A 7546-nucleotide genomic window follows, 5' to 3' on the forward strand; every position below is an offset into this window, starting at 1 on the left:
CAGGGCGCCTAAACTAGGACTTGTGACAATTAGGTGACCCCGGATTCCTGAGGGTGGGGGTCCTGCCCGGGGGTGACCGGTCTCAGAACCTTCAATAATTATGCCGTTCTTGGCGCCACGGCCCCCTGAATAATCGTTATAATTACTATATTATCATATTATATAGGGACATAAACAAGGCGCAGGGCGCCTAAACTAGGACTTGTGACAATTAGGTGACCCCGGATTCCTGAGGGTGGGGGTCCTGCCCGGGGGTGACCGCTCTCAGAACCTTCAATAATTATGCCGTTCTTGGCGCCACGGCCCCCTGAATAATCGTTATAATTACTATATTATCAGATTATATAGGGACATAAACAAGGCGCAGGGCGCCTAAACTAGGACTTGTGACAATTAGGTGACCCCGGATTCCTGAGGGTGGGGGTCCTGCCCGGGGGTGACCGGTCTCAGAACCTTCAATAATTATGCCGTTCTTGGCGCCACGGCACCCTGAATAATCGTTATAATAACTATATTATCATATTATATAGGGACATAAACAAGGCGCAGGGCGCCTAAACTAGGACTTGTGACAATTAGGTGACCCCGGATTCCTGAGGGTGGGGGTCCTGCCCGGGGGTGACCGGTCTCAGAACCTTCAATAATTATGCCGTTCTTGGCGCCACGGCCCCCTGAATAATCGTTATAATTACTATATTATCATATTATATAGGGACATAAACAAGGCGCAGGGCGCCTAAACTAGGACTTGTGACAATTAGGTGACCCCGGATTCCTGAGGGTGGGGGTCCTGCCCGGGGGTGACCGGTCTCAGAACCTTCAATAATTATGCCGTTCTTGGCGTCACGGCCCCCTGAATAATCGTTATAATAACTATATTATCATATTATATAGGGACATAAACAAGGCGCAGGGCGCCTAAACTAGGACTTGTGACAATTAGGTGACCCCGGATTCCTGAGGGTGGGGGTCCTGCCTCGGGGTGACCGGTCTCAGAACCTTCAATAATTATGCCGTTCTTGGCGCCACGGCCCCCTGAATAATCGTTATAATTACTATATTATCATATTATATAGGGACATAAACAAGGCGCAGGGCGCCTAAACTAGGACTTGTGACAATTAGGTGACCCCGGATTCCTGAGGGTGGGGGTCCTGCCCGGGGGTGACCGGTCTCAGAACCTTCAATAATTATGCCGTTCTTGGCGCCACGGCACCCTGAATAATCGTTATAATAACTATATTATCATATTATATAGGGACATAAACAAGGCGCAGGGCGCCTAAACTAGGACTTGTGACAATTAGGTGACCCCGGATTCCTGAGGGTGGGGGTCCTGCCCGGGGGTGACCGGTCTCAGAACCTTCAATAATTATGCCGTTCTTGGCGCCACGGCCCCCTGAATAATCGTTATAATAACTATATTATCATATTATATAGGGACATAAACAAGGCGCAGGGCGCCTAAACTAGGACTTGTGACAATTAGGTGACCCCGGATTCCTGAGGGTGGGGGTCCTGCCCGGGGGTGACCGGTCTCAGAACCTTCAATAATTATGCCGTTCTTGGCGCCACGGCCCCCTGAATAATCGTTATAATTACTATATTATCATATTATATAGGGACATAAACAAGGCGCAGGGCGCCTAAACTAGGACTTGTGACAATTAGGTGACCCCGGATTCCTGAGGGTGGGGGTCCTGCCCGGGGGTGACCGGTCTCAGAACCTTCAATAATTATGCCGTTCTTGGCGCCACGGCCCCCTGAATAATCGTTATAATTACTATATTATCATATTATATAGGGACATAAACAAGGCGCAGGGCGCCTAAACTAGGACTTGTGACAATTAGGTGACCCCGGATTCCTGAGGGTGGGGGTCCTGCCCGGGGGTGACCGGTCTCAGAACCTTCAATAATTATGCCGTTCCTGGCGCCACGGCCCCCTGAATAATCGTTATAATTACTATATTATCATATTATATAGGGACATAAACAAGGCGCAGGGCGCCTAAACTAGGACTTGTGACAATTAGGTGACCCCGGATTCCTGAGGGTGGGGGTCCTGCCCGGGGGTGACCGGTCTCAGAACCTTCAATAATTATGCCGTTCTTGGCGCCACGGCGCCCTGAATAATCGTTATAATTCTTTATTTTTCATTTTCATAAATATTTTTTTCCAAAAAAATTAGGACGTCTATTTGGTCGTCCTTGATATGCATTTATAGATAATCGTATTTTGCATAAATTGGTACCATATTTTCAGCCCTATATTATTTAGTTCGCAGCCAAAACGAAACTTCCGGTTTTCGTTAAAATTGTAAAGGAAATTGGAAAAGTCACGGGGTGTGGAGGAACCTTAAGGTGGATCTACTGTGGTCATTATGATTTAAAACCTTTTCCACTATCAAATTTAAAAGTTGCCTGAATCTATCCTAATAAAAGCTGTTGTCAACTCTAACTTCATTAGTACTTGGACATTTAAATCTCCAGCTGTACAGGTGACTACTGATTTTTATACGACCGCAAAAATTATGGTATGGCGCAGTCGTCGTCGTCCGTGCACATTCGTTTTTGTGGAATAACTTTTGTTTTAGTGGAGGGATCAACATGAAATTTTCACACAATGTACCATGGCATAAAACGAAGCTGTATAAGAAATAAGGAATTTATGGCCTCACCCATTTCAGAAAAAAATACCAAAAAGGGCCACTTTGGGTGTTTTTCGCAAATATAGTTGCCAAATGTTTATTTTTTATTGAATTTTAATGGGGTTTCTTTTATTTTGTTGCTTATATAATTGCGCTTCAGTAGTATTCATGATTTGTATCTTTACATTCATCTTATGTATTCCTCTAGATGCAAGCTTTTAGTTGGGAGTCAGCAGATTCTGTGTGCCTCTGTGTCAAGTTCTTTATCGTGTCCATCTAATTATTGTGTCAACCTCTTTACTGTGTCCACATTCACTTCATATTACACTTGTTCGAATTTCAGTGGTCGACATGCTGCGGTCGTATCTGCTGCGCTCAGCGTAGCCTTTTATTTTTTACTTGAGATTTGTCTATAGGTAAAAAAAACTGATAGCCCTTAGATTTAAATGTCCAGCTACTTCTTTTCATCACCTGAGTTAAGGATTGATTTGAGGTTCACTAAAGATTGGTATCAGCTATTTTTCAATCCAATAAAGGATTAGCTATTGAAATATGACCACACTCAGAGTAAATTGCTTATTAAAAAAAAAGGGAAAAAGGGGGGTGTGATTACATATATAGTAGGTCTCAATGGGATCTAAGCAGGACATGGGATTGAGTGGGGTTTTTTTTATCTGGGATGTCGCTAATTGTTTGTCGAGAAAACAAAAATTTATTAGACAAGGATTTGGGAATAACTCAAAATTGATTTGGGAATTTGGGAAAATATTAATGTTCTTAAGCAAGAAATTGAAAAATATTTTTTCCTTAAAATTTTGATAGCAGGCTTTCGTATGTAACAATCATTATTGTCTCAAAAACTTGTTTTTTTTTAGATTATCAACTTTGTGCATATTGTTACATGTCTCATGCAATTTTTATGTACAGAAAATGAACCAAAATTTGGGAAGCGGGAAATCATGAGCTGGTACACCTAACATGGGAATTGTCAAAAGAACTTAACGTGATACGGGATTAGAACCCCCTATATATTACGATAAATTGGCAAAATAAAAATTTTCTGTATGAAAATAACTTTAACCATTAATCTGACCTTATCTGAAGTGATAGCAGACTTTGACGCGGAGGATGGCATGTGATGGCATAATGAATGAAAATTATGTCAGGAGTGTAACATTTATCCATTCTTTAATGATAAAGTTTTTATTTAGTTTAAAAAAATTCTAAACTTAACTGGAAGAGATTTTTTACACTTAATTTGCTCAAAAATTTTCAATAAGGTCAAATTTAAAGATTGGAATATATTATTTGCTTTTGATACAGTGTTTGAATATTAAAAATAAGTGCGATAAATACTAAAAGGACATTTAAAACAATTACACTATATAAAACTGTTGTGAAAGTATCAGAATTGTGTTACAATGCCTCAAATAAACACTAATGATCAGATCCTATCCTGTAAGTTGACAGAAACTAAAAGTGGAAAACCTAGCATTTCACAGAATTTTAGTGTTACACTCCTGACACCTATTTCAAGGCCATAAAAAAGGACTAATCAAATTTAGGCAGTCATGTTTGCATCTCATAGTAACTGCTGCACCTGCTGGTCAATTTAAAACAATAATTATGACAATTACTAACAGTGTTTCAAAAATATGACATTGCAAACTTAAATGTTACACTCCTGACCTACATCAGCAGGTGTGGTTCTATGAGATCAAGTGCACCAGAAACATGTCACAGATATCTACAAATACTTTTAATTTGATCTAGAATATTGTGGTAAAGTATAAGAAATATTAAAATGTCCAAAATCTTTCGGAACTTTGAATTATCATCATTTAAAATTAAGAATTAAGTTTTTTCCTTTTCATTTTTTTCCCTCATTAGGAAATTTGACAGACCTTATTTTACCATTGTAATTACAAAATATGTATTACTTCATATGAGAAAATTTAGTGCATATACACAGGTTTTCAACAAACCCATCATTTTATATTAGACATCATTATTTTTTTTAAAGACAGCTCTTTCACTTGCTTCTTTCAGAATGTCACACTAAAAGTGTTACACTCCTGACATTTTTGGCCCTATTTTTTGCCGGCATTTTTTTATTATCAAAGATATCATCACGAAAATTTGTACGATTATAGTCACAGGTGGGATACATTTTTTAATTATCTAATACTTAGTATTTATCATCATGATTTGTAATAGGGTATGGTAATAATGTTGGGGTCATTTTTTTTGAAACAGCCCCTATGTAGAATGAATAGTGAACAAAATAGTCTGCATGGCAAACAGGACATACATGTGGTTCTGTGACTTGAAAGAACTGATCATTTATCTATATAGCTAGGTATTTTAGACATGTAGTTTCAGCTGAACAGAAAAAAAAAAATGTCAGTATAAAGACAAAAAAAAAAATTGCATAATTTTAAATATAATGCTGAATTTTAGGTTTTTTCTTCTATGATATGCGTGGGTATAGTAATTTGAGCATGTTGAGTGGTATTATACACCAACAATTAAACTTTTATTAGAGTTTTCATGGTATTGACATTTTTACATATATTTTATATATATTTTCAATATCACTTGCTTTGGTAGGTGCCATTTTTAGGTAAATGAAGGCTTTTCCAAATTGAAACGGATTTTGTGATGCGTAATAGTCGATGTAATGATATCAACATGCTAAATGGACATAAAAATAACTTCATTTTCGAGGCTCTGTGAGACACCTTGTGTGCAAATACTGTAAAACAGCCCTGATACATGTGGAAATGAATAGATCTACACCGGTGATGTACGTTGGTTAAATTTTTCATTTCATTTGCAGGTCGTCGCCATTATGCCTGATGGCCATGTACGGGTGGGGTTATTTCCGACACAGAAACAATAGTGTGCCAGCTGGGCACTGTGGCTGAACTCCCCCGTACAGCAACAAAGTCTTGGAAAAGTGGGAAGAAGACCGCCTTTCGGGTACGTCAAAACCTATATATTGGTGAAATGTTTTAGAATGTATGTCTAAAATGTCTGTTTTGGAAAAAAATTCTTTGCCCGGTTGCCGGTAAGCGCTGGGCCCTTGGTCCTATTTTTTCAAGCTTCGGTCATGTATAATTTTTGTAATGTTCATGTATAATTCTTGTAATGTTAGAACATTCGACTAATGGAGGTGTTTTTTTGCAGGCAGCCAAGGCAGCCGCCGCAGCCTCCAAGGCAGCCGCCGCAGCCTCCAAGGAATCCCCCGCAGCCTCCTCCTCCAAGGACTCGGCCAGGAAGAAACGAAAGGTAAGAACTCAACCTAATTTGTTTGGTTGTTTGTTGCTATGAAACCTTTAATAACACCAACATTTATTTTTGTTGGCCTTACCGGCCCAGAACGCAGTGTATCATCAGTAGTGTGTTTGGATATTTGATTATTGAACATTCGACTAATGGAGATGTTTTTTTGCAGGTGGCCAATAGCCCTGAACTCGAACCCCCCGCAGCATCCTCCTCCTCCGAGGACTCGGCAGGCAGGCAACCCTCTGAGAAAGGAACGGTAAGAACCCAACCTAATTTGTTGTGTGCGCAATTTCGTGTATACATTGGACAATATATAACCGATGATACATTGTGTATACTTGGTGTACACGGCCTATACACTTGTATAATTTTTGTAATGTTCATGTATAATTCTTGTAATGTTAGAACATTCGACTAATGGAGATGTTTTTTTTTGCAGGCAGCCAAGGCAGCCGCCGCAGCCTCCAAGGAATCCCCCGCAGCCTCCTCCTCCAAGGACTCGGCCAGGAAGAAACGAAAGGTAAGAACCCAACCTAATTTGTTTGGTTGTTTGTTGCTATGAAACCTTTAATAACACCAACATTTATTTTTGTTGGCCTTACCGGCCCAGAACGCAGTGTATCATCAGTAGTGTGTTTGGATATTTGATTATTGAACATTCGACTAATGGAGATGTTTTTTTGCAGGCAGCCCAGAAAAGCCACAAATTGAGTTTCGACGGGTACATCGACTTGCTTGCTGCAAAAATTGAAGAAGGGAACAAAACAAAAGGGAATAAGGACCAGAGGAGAGGTGCTGACGGCAAATTTGGCAATAAAAATTTATTGGACTGTTCCTGGAGGACCTGGTTGAAAAGCATGTTTACAGAATATCCAGGTGTGCTGTGCAAGTGCTCTTGTAATCATCGACCTTTGACTAGCGCACAAGCCTTAATAAAACACATAGAGAGAAATCACTATATCAATAATGTGGTATCATTTGGTGAGGAGGACCTGGAATTCACACCACCACAGTATTAGCTCACCTCCCCCCCCCCCCCCCCCCCCCAAGTTTAAATAAGTTGTTGAATCAACTTTGGAAATTCACCCCAAATTCAAATTTGGAAATTCACCCTTGTCTAGTGGGTTCAACTATATTTTGTATGCTCTACCTATAGTAACCATATATCTTGATTTCCCAGAAACTTGTTGACGCTGCAATTGCACTTCATATAAATACATGTTTTGGCATTCTATGTTATTTGTAAATGCTGTTTGTCCTTATATTTTGATATATCCAGTTACTTTGTTTCTACTGTTTCGCAAGTATCTTGGCAATAATATCTCTTACTACTGTATATTTTGTATGAGAGTCAAACTGTAGAACTATGTGGGTTGAAGAATATCTCTTACTACTGTATATTTTGTATGAGAGTCAAACTGTAGAACTATGTGGGTTGAAGAATAAAAGTGTGCACTCAATCAAATATTGTTTTTAGGCCAATACTTTGTAAGATATACCAAGTGCACTTGTAATCCTCGACCTTTAGCTAGCGCACAAGCCTTAATAAAACACATAGAGAGAAATGACTATATCAATAATGTGGTATCATTTGGTGAGGAGGACCTGG

At 39.5% G+C, this 7546-nt stretch overlaps 1 pseudogene; it reads left to right on the plus strand.

The window, feature by feature from the left end:
* The first annotated feature begins 5500 nt into the window (after positions 1-5500).
* LOC128173016 (translation initiation factor IF-2-like) lies at positions 5501-7546 on the plus strand (annotated as a pseudogene).

The sequence above is a fragment of the Crassostrea angulata genome, chromosome 2 (assembly GCF_025612915.1).
Source record: "Crassostrea angulata isolate pt1a10 chromosome 2, ASM2561291v2, whole genome shotgun sequence".
In the NCBI taxonomy this organism is placed as follows: domain Eukaryota; kingdom Metazoa; phylum Mollusca; class Bivalvia; order Ostreida; family Ostreidae; genus Magallana; species Magallana angulata.